The sequence below is a fragment of the Podarcis muralis genome, chromosome 7 (assembly GCF_964188315.1).
Source record: "Podarcis muralis chromosome 7, rPodMur119.hap1.1, whole genome shotgun sequence".
NCBI classification, from domain to species: Eukaryota; Metazoa; Chordata; class Lepidosauria; order Squamata; family Lacertidae; genus Podarcis; species Podarcis muralis.
Window position 1 is genome coordinate 32,028,826 of NC_135661.1, and position 11,285 is coordinate 32,040,110.

The 11,285-nt window shown below is 41.8% G+C and overlaps 1 protein-coding gene across 6 annotated transcripts in view; it reads right to left on the bottom strand.

The window, feature by feature from the left end:
- Window positions 1-11,285, bottom strand: part of ZNF536 (zinc finger protein 536) — a 450,559-nt gene that overhangs the window by 225,023 nt on the left and 214,251 nt on the right. The gene's annotated exons all lie outside the window — the stretch shown is intronic.

The window sequence follows — 11,285 nt, forward strand, 5'->3', positions numbered from 1 at the left end:
CTGAATCATAACATGGCTACTCCCCATTCCAATATTGTCCCCCCCATCCCCCAGGTGCTAAAAACGCTGAACTGAGATACATCACTTAGGCAGCTCACATGGTTCCTTTCTACTGATATTATTGACATAACCTAAGACCAGACCAGACCAAGTATACATAAAATTGGACCTCTGCTACTTGCCTGTCTATGGTTCAATTCCACAGGTAGCCCTTACTGGTTTCTCTACTACATATCCAGTAACAAAATATCTCTACCCACCTCAGGAAAGTGGGGTCACATTATACATTTAAAGCACCGTGATGCCACTTTAGCAGTCATGATGGCACGGTTACAATATTATTGTGTAACTGGAACAATGGGGATGCAGCAGTCACAAGAACACTCCCATAAAGTAAGCACCAGGCCTTCCATCCTGCCTGCCTTCATTCCAGATTTTTAGGACTGGATGGGAAAGTGATTAGTCCTGCGCTGTAGAGGAAAGTCTACCATCATATAAAGAATTAAGAGTAGCTGCACCTGAAGTCATAATTACTTTCCTAAACAGACTCATCCTCTTCTCTTGCACAGGTGTTCTTTCCCTTCCTATGTCCCCTCCCAAAGCAAAAAGTTAACATTGGCCGCGCTGACCAATCCTGCAAATTTCTAACTTACCATGGCAAATAAACTTTGTGGCATATGGTAAGATTAGAGAGATTTTTTTTTCCCTCTCAGCTCTCTCCTCTCTCTCCCCCCTTCCTTCTTTTTCTAAACAGCTGGGCGAGTAACTACAAGGAAAAGACAGTTAGCAGCTGTACGCTGTTGTCATTACTTTGATGCTGTTTAAAGGAACCTAAACCTTCCACAGGTATGCACCTGAGATTAGAGGCAAAGAATGTTCCTCTCTAAATATGAGAGAAAACAGCTATGGGAACTATAATTATGTTTTACAGGTGTCATCAGAACAATGCTTCCAACTTTTACCCACAATAAGCGCATTCTTGTGCTATTTTGTGACCGAATTTTTCAAAAGCCTTCTGGGGCAAAAGATATTATTGTATCAAGGAATCCGTACAGAATAAGCATGAAAATGAGTTTTGTCACTGAGTTCCCAATTTCATTCTTTCTCATATTCTGTTTGTCAATGGATTTCTGTGATCATCTAGAAGGACATGCAAATAATGTGCAAATGTGCAAGGGGAGGACTTGTAGCTCTGCGGCAGAGCATTTGCCTTGAAGGTAGAAGGTCACAAGTTCAATTCCTGGCATTTCCAAGCGCGACTCGGAAGTGTCCCTTTTCTGAAACCCTGGAGAGCCACAGCCTTTCCATATAGACTAGAGTTTTCCAAACTTGTGTCTCCAGATGCTTTTGGACTACATCTCCCATCATCCCTAGATAGCAGGACTGGTGGTCAGGGATGATGGGAATTGTAGTCCAAAAACAGTTGGAGACACAAGTTTGGGAAATCCTGGTATAGACAATGCTGAGCCTGATGGACCAGTAGGTCCATCAGTATAAAGCAGCATCCTATGTTCCTATAGTTTGTCATGCTTGCTAACTCTCTTCAATTATACTCTCAGTCCTGTTCTGAGAGCCTGTGACAAAGTCCAAGTTTCCTCAGTCATGGTTAAAGCAAATGAAGATAAATACATTCTTAGCCACCAAGAACAAACATTCTGTAAAAAGGAAGAGGAGGGTCTAGTTCCTAAGCATGTCTAAAACTAAAGGAAACTTTGTGAGGGAAAGTGGGATAAAAATATATATTATCAATATGTGTACTGATAGTAAATTAGTCTTGGGATCTATCTAAAAAGCTTGTGTCAGCTTTATCCCAGCTTAACCATCACAGCATCCCTTAAGGGTTCTGTAAAGACAGACACCTCTAGCTCAATGATGGGGAATCAACAGCCTTCCATATGTTGCTGGGCTCCAACTGCTATCAGCTTAAACCAATGTGACCAATGGTCAGGGATTGTGGGATCTGTAGTCCAGCAAAATCTGGAAGGCCACAGACTCCCCATCCCTGCTCTAGAGCAACAGGTATGCTGTAGAGATGCAATGAGTGGTAACAAGTAGCAGTTGGTGTGGTGGGGGCAAATAAACTATTCCACTGCTGCTGAACAAGGGCCTTGTGGTTGGTCATCAGAAGATGTGCACCAACGTGTCACCAGTATGTTGATGATACCCAGCTCTATTTCTCCATAACATCCGAGTCAGGAAAGACTGTGCACGTTCTAAACTGATGCCTGGGTGAAATCATGGACTGTGGTGGTGGTGGTGGTGGTAAATAATGTGGAAATACCACCATTATTGGATAATGATTAATAGATAATGGTTGTTTCCTCCAGCTGCAACTAAAAATAACATGCAAATTTATATTAAAATTGCATCACAAGAAGAGTTTATTGATCCCTCAATTAGAAATGTATGGGGTTTCCCTAAATAGACTGTGGCAATCTGATGAGCATCCCATAGACTCCCTTCTACCAAAGATCCTGCACTGCACTTACTGAAGCTTCAAAGATACCAAATGCTATAAAATAATTTGTTTTTACATCTGCTTTGTTAAAAAAAAATTAAAATCAAAGTTTTCCCATATTTATTCTCACTGCAGTAATTGTCATCTTTTGTTTGGATTCTCTCCTATGGACCTTTCACTGAACAGAGTCAGCAACAATGAAAACATAAGGTTTTGAAACTCTGCCTTCTGCAAATGCCAAAATTTATTCTACAATTTAAGTAAGCCCCTCTGCTACTTAACGTCTGTTATTTTCTTTGGCCAAAGAATCCTTTCAAATTCTGACTTGAGCTGTGAAAACCCAGCTGATGAACAAGTTTGATTACTTTATTTATTTTTTATTTTTAAACTTGCTATAGTTGAAAGGTTCCACAGACTTGGCAAGCCTAGTTCCATATATGTGGAGGGGGGGGGATGTATGTGTATGGAAAAAATAGAGGCAGGCTGAGAATTGTTGGAAATAAAACACTGAGGCTGCAAGACACAGCATTAAAAAAAATGCTAAATCAGTTGGAAGCACTCCAGTAGAAGCTGTATGTACCTAATACCAGTCATCATTTGAACAAGGGACGGGCCATGTCAAGGGTGAAAATTACGTGGGAGCCACAATAAGGCATCGTCAATAGAAGAGGACCCACTCACCCACCCTCTAATTGCACAGCGTGAGTGTACAGCATGCTTGGCCACTTGCTGCTTAATACAGCTGGCAGGGACACCGCAAATGATGCCCTCCCTTAAGTGTGAATAATTACACACTGCTGCACTCCTTTCTGCTCTTAGTCTGGTCAATCATGGCTTCTTTTACCAAAATTTACTTAATCAAGAGAAACGGACACAATTTTTTTTTAATGCTTCTGTACTGGGGTGGGGGTGAGGGGGATGAGCCAGGACAAAATTAATAGAAGTTGGCTTTGAGATTACACACACACACACACACACACACACACACAGGGATAGGGTTTTCTTTTCTTTTCCCTATTGTGGAATATGCTTAGGTAACAACATAGCATAAAAATGACTCCTTGCAGAATATTGGATTACTGCAGAGCTGGATTCAGATGGGTAGAAATATATTTCTCTCATGCCTCTATATTTTTTTGCCAATATACTAGTCCTAAACATTCACCTCGGTGGTGGAATGATGAAACTTATCACCTGACACATACACACCCCAATATCCAATTCAGGAGTGGGCAACCTAGGGTCCTGTGTTTGTTGTCAGACTCCAACTCCCATCAGTCGCAACCAGCATAGCCAACATTCCAGGGTTCATGAGAGTTGGACTCCATGACTTTTGGAGTGTCACAGATTCTCCACCCCTGCAGTAATTGAACAGTTCCTGACATGGACATGAAATGAGCAGTAAGTGCTCAGAGGGGCTCTTTAACTACACAATGGAGCCCTAGTAAACATAGGGAACTGCTAGATTAGGGTGCAAAACTAAGAATTCCAAGGGGGAGAGCAAGAATAGTAGCTCCTCAAGAAGCAGATACAGCATCTGAAGGGAATTCTGACATCTGGACAGACTTGGGGACTCAAGTGCACACCAACACTTTTGTGCCATGCCAATCCCATTAAAACATCTCCTAGTACAGTATGGGACAGAACTAACTAGCAAGATGGAAGTACAGCTATGAAGGCCTCAAGGAACAGTGTTTTCCACGCACTGCGATTACAAAATGGTTGGCTGGAGGACACTCAGAAAGGTTATCTCCCTTTTGATACCAGTACCATAATTTGTTATGGAAAGCATGAATTGAAACTTCACCTTGTAGACTGAGGATTCTGGCAATGAGGCTTTCTGCTAAGGGTACCCACCATTAACAGCAATAAGCATAAGTTGGTAGAGGTTCTAGGTAGACCCTAAGCAACCCAGAGACAGCTAAATGACCGTATACTTCAAAATACATTGTCTACAACACAGACACATATATTGACTTTCATCAATTCAGTTTCAAGCCTTACCTCTTATAGGTGCTTTCTTGTCCATTGTGCAGATATATATTTGTTTGTTTAATAGATACTGCTACAGTGGTACCTCGGGTTAAGTACTTAATTCATTCTGGAGGTCCGTTCTTAACCTGAAACTGTTCTTAATCTGAAGCACCACTTTAGCTAATGGGGCCTCCCGCTGCTGCTGCGCCGCCAGAGCACTATTTCTGTTCTCATCCTGAAGCAAAGTTCATAACCCGAGGTACTATTTCTGGGTTAGCGGAGTCTGTAACCTGAAGCATATGTAACCCAAGGTACAACTGTATATGCATTTTTGTTGTTTTCCCTTAAGATAAAATAAATAAGTTGAAGTGCCACTGATAATAACATAAAATGCATCTTGTATAGACTGATGTAGATGAGTTGGAGTGCTGCAGCAGCCAAGAAGATGAGCTAACAAGTCCCTGGTTCAAATCTCACTCCAGCTCCACATTTACGAGGCGTCCTTAGGCACATCACTGCTTCTGAAGCCTTAGCCTCCACCCTATCTGTGATATGGGCATAAAAAACACAGTTCGCCTTACAGGGCTCTTGTAAGCATTGTCGAGATGATATACGTGAAGCTGTTTTTCAACACCTGAAAAGCATTATATAAATGCTAGGTATTTGTTATTATAATTTGAAAAGATGCCTTCAAGTAGCTGTTTAGCATGCTGTTTAACATCTATATGAAACCACTGGGTGAAGTCATCTGGAGAGTTGGACTGCAGAGTCATCAGTATGCAGATGATACCCCGCTCTCTTTCATTTACATGTTATCCAGCAGTACAGTCTCCTGTCTATCAGGACTGGTGGGGCAGAACAAGTAGAAACTGAACTCAGACAAAATGTTAAGTGCTGTTGAGGCTGGACCACCTGTGGCTGGGTGTGTAGCCTGTTTGGATGGTGTCACATTCCTTCCAAAGATCAGGGTTATATCTTGGACAGCTCCTTCTCTTCTTTTGTATGTGCATCAGCGGCTAGGGATGGTGCTTTTTCTCCAGCTTCCGCTGGTACACCACGGCAACACTCCTCGACAAAGGTAGAGCTCATCAATGCCATTCATGTTCTAGTTAAGACTACTGCAAAATGCTGTACGCAAGGCTGTCCTTAGAAAGCGATTGGGAATTTCGTGCTAGTGGGAAAATGCTGCTGCCATGCTGGGCCAAGACATACGGTGTTTATTTTGAACTATCTACACTGGTTAAAATTTTGTTTCCAGAATTCAGTGCAACGGCTTTAACCTTTAAACCCCTAAACCAGGGACAGGGAGCCTTAGGCCCACAGCTCAAATATGGCCCTCCACGCCTCTCTGTTTGGCCCTCGGGATTCTTCCAGAGGCCAGAAACCCCACTGCTCCTGCTTTGTGCTTCCTCAAGTGTTTTTTCATGGCTGTAATGTGTCCTTAAACTGTGAACATGCCTCTTTCTTGCCTAGATGGGTGTGTGTGTGTGTGTGTGTGTGTGTAGAAACCTCTGAATTGGAATGTAGCCCTACTCATATCCGTTCATCTACTTTTTGCCTCTGCCCCTACCCACTACTGGCATGTGGCCCCAGAAGGATGTTCCTAAGGGGATGCAGCCCTTGGGATGAAAAAAGATCCACACCCAAACAGTTTGGGAACTGGACACCTTAAGGGCTGGTTCTTCCATATTTTCCTCCCCACACATTCCATTAAGAATCTGAGACTTTCTTTGGCTTCTGCAACCAAACAGGATATGGTGGGTGGCCACCAGGAACAGGACCTTCTCCCCAGTGGCCCCCACTCTGTGGAATGTCCTCCCAAGGGAAGTTATTAGGGACCTGGTGCTTCATTCTTTCATGGCTGTTGCAGAAGACTTTTAGTAGGAGGTTTTCTTAGCTTGGTTACTTTAGGGCTGTTCAGATTCAATATTTAGGTATATTTATTGGTTTGTTTAACAGATTTATAATCCACTTTCAAAGCACATGTCAAAGCGTAAGCAATAAAATATGTATTAAGCCATCTAAAATATCTTAGGAGTACTAAAAAGCCAGCACAAACATATCAATGACTCACTATGGCTTGAGCATACAAAACCCAAGCCATAACATCATTCTACAGCTTGGTGTCACTGAAGGCCACAAGAAAAAGGGGGGATTTAAGGCCAGTTTGAAACTATTGAGGGATGGGGCATGACTGATCTCCCATAGGACTGAATTTCACAACTGTGGGGACAAGGCTTAAAAGGCTCTGTTCTGTGTGCTTTGACAATCTGATTATCTTAATAGGTGGGCACATGCCAGATTTCAAATCTAAACCTAAACCAAATATGATGAACCTTAGGCATGAGGATCAACAGGGTCTATGAAGCAGATCTTAATGTTTGGAGGCATGGTGATATGAATGTGTGAAATCCTTTAAGTGTCCTAGTCCCAAACTATTTGGGACACTTCAGGGGGAGCAATGGGATTACCTAGTGAGGCTCTAAGAGGCAAGGGCTTGGTAGTGGGGGGGGGGGAGCTGGAGGTGTAAATGCCTATCAGACTTTGGAAAACTGGTATCACTGGATCAAGTTCATCAATGTTGCTGAATTAATTAAACTAGATAGTTTGAATTGGATCTTGAATAAATGTGCAATTTATTTTTACTGCTTTGAATTTTTTAGTGTTGTTATCTTCCTTAGTAGGCTGTGAAAACCACTATTCTATTTAATGCTCTTTATAGAGTAGGGGGCACTGGGGATGAGTTTATGGAGCAAAGGGGGCAGTGACCCAAACATGGTTGAGAACCATTGGTTTAGGGTATTGAATATCACCACAGGAACTTTAAAACAGGTTCAGAAGCGGCCTGGCAACCAATTCAGCTGGTAGGTGTAAAATGTTCTGACTGCTTGACACCAACGTAACACATCTTGTGCCAGTTGAAGTTCCCGAAAAGTCTTCAAATGTAGCCCCACATAGGGCACATTGCAATAATCCAACCCAGGATCTTCTGTATATGAATAACTGAAGCCTTTGCTCCAGATGGGCTCACAATTGACATACCTCTTGGTGGCCACTTTCATCACTTGAACATTCCCAGGTAGGGTCAATTCCAGCTGCACTCCAAAGTTGTGAATTTGGTCCTTCACAAGGAGTGAGGCCCCATCTGAAACTGCTGATCTCAAACCAGAGTAGTAAGTTCCCCCAAGCACAGCACCTGTCTGTTATGGATTAAGATTTAGCTTATTTGTGTCTGCTTGTCAAAACAGCCCACAAGCTTCATGTGTTGAAGCATCTACCTGGGCCAAGCAGGTGCACAAGTAAAGCCAGTATGCAGTAGTGGTTAGAATGTTGGAATAGAGTGCTTTGGAAACAGGGGTTTGAGTGCACATTCAGCCATTCACTGGGTGTGACCTTGAGCCAGTCATTGCCTCTCAGACTAAGCTACCTCACAGGGTTGTTGTGGGGATTACAGTATATGTACACCACCTGGAGCTTTTAGAGAAAAAGATGGAATATAAATACAATGTATAAATAAAAAAGGCAGTGCTGATTGTCTCCCACAAACTGATAATGCTTCAGCCCAAATCTCTGGACCACTTCTACCAGTGGTTTCATATAAATCTGAAAGACCAAGAGGTAGAGTACAATTCATTTTTGAAATAGTGTATATGTTTTTATATACTGTATGGGTTTTTTTTACCATTAGCTATTTCATGTCTAATTGTAAGAAAAGGTGGGGTACATATTTTTTAAATAAGTAAATCCAGCCAACAAACAAACAAACAACACAATCTTTTGGATCCAAATCATGTTGTGATGCTGAGAAAGAAACAAAGACTGTAACTTTCCTGACTTTAAAAAAACACACCCTCCAACTGCAGTACTAAGCACGAACATATTAGAGTGTTATTTTTATAATGCATTCTACAGTAGGTATCTGATTCACAGTTCCTATATATAGAAATATCATATGGTGACACTGAAATATTTTCGGTGATGTCCTTAAATAACTAGTAATGAAAATTTAAATAGGAATCTTCTTATACTTGCATTTCCTGTCTATTAGTAGCACGGCTGGGCTGTCTTTCAGTAATTACACTGATGTTCACAAAATTATTCCCAGTGCAACCCAAATTGAATCTAGAGAAGGCAGTAGTCTGGGTGGGGATGGTAGCCCCTGAATCCCATAGTGTAGTCTAGTAGCAGTGAAGGCTGGTCCACTACTTCTACTGGGACACAACCCTCCCAAGGAGAACTTAAAAGCAAAAAAACCCAATTCCCTCTAAATTTCAAAAGCCTTACACTTTCCCCCCCTGTCCCACACATATTTTGTAATTCTATTTGAACTCAGAGAAGCTCTGCAAACCTTTCTGTCAATCTGTTGCTCTCTGGCCACACAGCATTCCAGTGCATCGTCACAGCCCCTCATTTAACTGTTAAGTCCAGGTCTGATTCATCACTAGGTGCAGCACGGTTTGTACTTCTCCATGAATTATGCTCTGCTCTCAGTCATGTGCAATTCTGGAAACCTCTGAGTTACAGAGTAATGTGGAAAGTGTTAATCACATGCAAAGTTTGCATGTCATCACAACACCTCCCTGGGCCAGAAATGTGGCACAAAATGTCTTCCAAAAACTAGAATCCTCCAGCCTATGATTTATATGTTCTGAAAAATGCCCACATGAATAGACACTTCATGTGCAGGGATCTGTAGTCCTAATGAAAGAAAAGCCCCTAGCTGAGCTGGTAGTGGGGTAGAGGAAGGCCTTTGCTAATGAGGTTATCACATCGGACCACATGGCAGCTACTAGCTACAAATTATTTCTGATGTAGACAACTCCCTGGAAACATACGGAACAAAAATTCAGTATATGAATTTGTCATTTACAGTCCTTCGGCACATCAGTGATAGTTCTGGCCTATAAAGTTCTAATCAGCTTAGCTATCAAATACCTCCTCCCTTCTCTGTGTCCCACAAAGAACCATAAATGCCAGCTCCACGTCTCCCGTAGAGCAGGGCTGAGAACCTGTGACCCTCTAGATATTCCACCAGCAGTGTGATCACTGGTCAGAAATGAGAGGAGTCATAATCCAATATATGGAAGGCTGGAGGGTCTAAGCCAGAGGTTCTCAAACTGGGCAGTGCCATCCCCTACTGGGGCAGAGGGATTACCCAGAGAGCACAAAGAGGCAATGGGGCAGCAGGGAAGCAAAGAAGCACTGCAGGTACAAATGAGTATCAGACTTTGAAAATCTGGTATCACTGTATCAAGTTGAGTTAATTGAACTAAATAGTTTTAATTGGATTTTGGATAACTGTGCAATTAATTGTTACTGTTTAGTTTTATTGCCCAGTTACCTTCATCAGTGGGTCATGCAAACCACTGTTTTGAAAAATGCTTTTTATAGGGTAGGGTAGTGGAGCACTGGGGGTAAGTTTATGGAACCAAGCGGGCGCAGGCAAAAAGAAAGTTTGGGGACCGCTGCTCTACAGTATCATATCTATGCAATAACTTACATCATCAAGGCAGTGCACTTCTGTTGATAAGATGTGGGTGGCTTTTGCCCTTGTGAACTTCACAGGAGGATCTGGCTGGCCACTGTTGGAAACAGAATGCTGGGCTCAACGATCCTTTGGTCTGACCCAGCGAGGCAGTTTATCCTGTTCTTATGTAATTTAGTTGCATTACGTAAGAATAAAATGCTGAACCACTGCCAGGTTATTTGTATAGGCCTGCACCCCCGGCAGCTTTGCTGTAAGTACTTTCCCAAATGTCTAGATATACACAGCTTTAATACACACAACTCGAGCTTCTGTAAATCTCTGGCAAACACGGAGCAGCATGTACATTGTTCCATATCAGGGATTGAAAAGCTGCATATGGTGCTCAGTTATAACAGCTGAGCTTTAAAAGAAGTGCAGCTTTGCATCTCACTCAACCTGACACCAAACGAGGCCAGCATGATAATAATAATAAAATAATAATAATAATTTAAAGAACCATCATACAATTAATACATATCTTAATTCCAAAAATTGTTTGTCATCTCCTCAAGAGAATATTTTGCCAATCAAAGCAACCCAGGGATCACTGCTTGCTGCTTTTAAATTTTAACACTCTTAATTATTTCCTGGCATAAATTGTCTCTCTCTGGGAGAAATGAAAAAAGAAAGAAAGAAAGGAAAAGGCAAGGATTCTCCATCTCCTGGAAAGTGAGTGTACAGTTCTAATCTGAACTGTATGTTGCAACCACATTTAATAAAGGAAGCTCTAAGGGTCTAATTTAGTTAAAATCCTTGCTATGTCTAGATTGGCCAGAGATATATGGGGCTGTGATACATGCTAATACCCGTATGGCTCATTCTCGTGCTTCCCTGTCCCATATTAATAGAAAGCAACCATTTACAACAGAACACTTGAAATTGTGTACTACAGACAGGAACGACTAGGCTACGTGTTATTCTTTGCAGGATAAGGGGTTTGTTAAATTAGATTATTTACCTGTTGCTTGCTTATTTATCTAGGAATCTTGCTAGATATCTGCAGTGCTTAGCAAAAGCTAAGCCATCTTGCAATCTCTATCTGAACACAGACCTCAAAGTTCCAATTTTTAAAATACTTTTTAAGTTTTGTTCCTTTCTTTGCCCCTCTTGCCCTGTGCATAACATCTAGCCTGGTTAAGATTTCTGGAGAATTTAGAAACTTGTTTTGTGAATCACTTTAGATGGCCCAAATAAAGGTGCTACCCTACTGTGGATTTTGGAATTCATTAGGATTTTGGAATTCATTACCATTGTAATGTGGCAGTAATCTTAAAGGGCAATGTGAAAAGGGAACCACTAGGGTATGGCCTTTGCCAACCTGGTGCC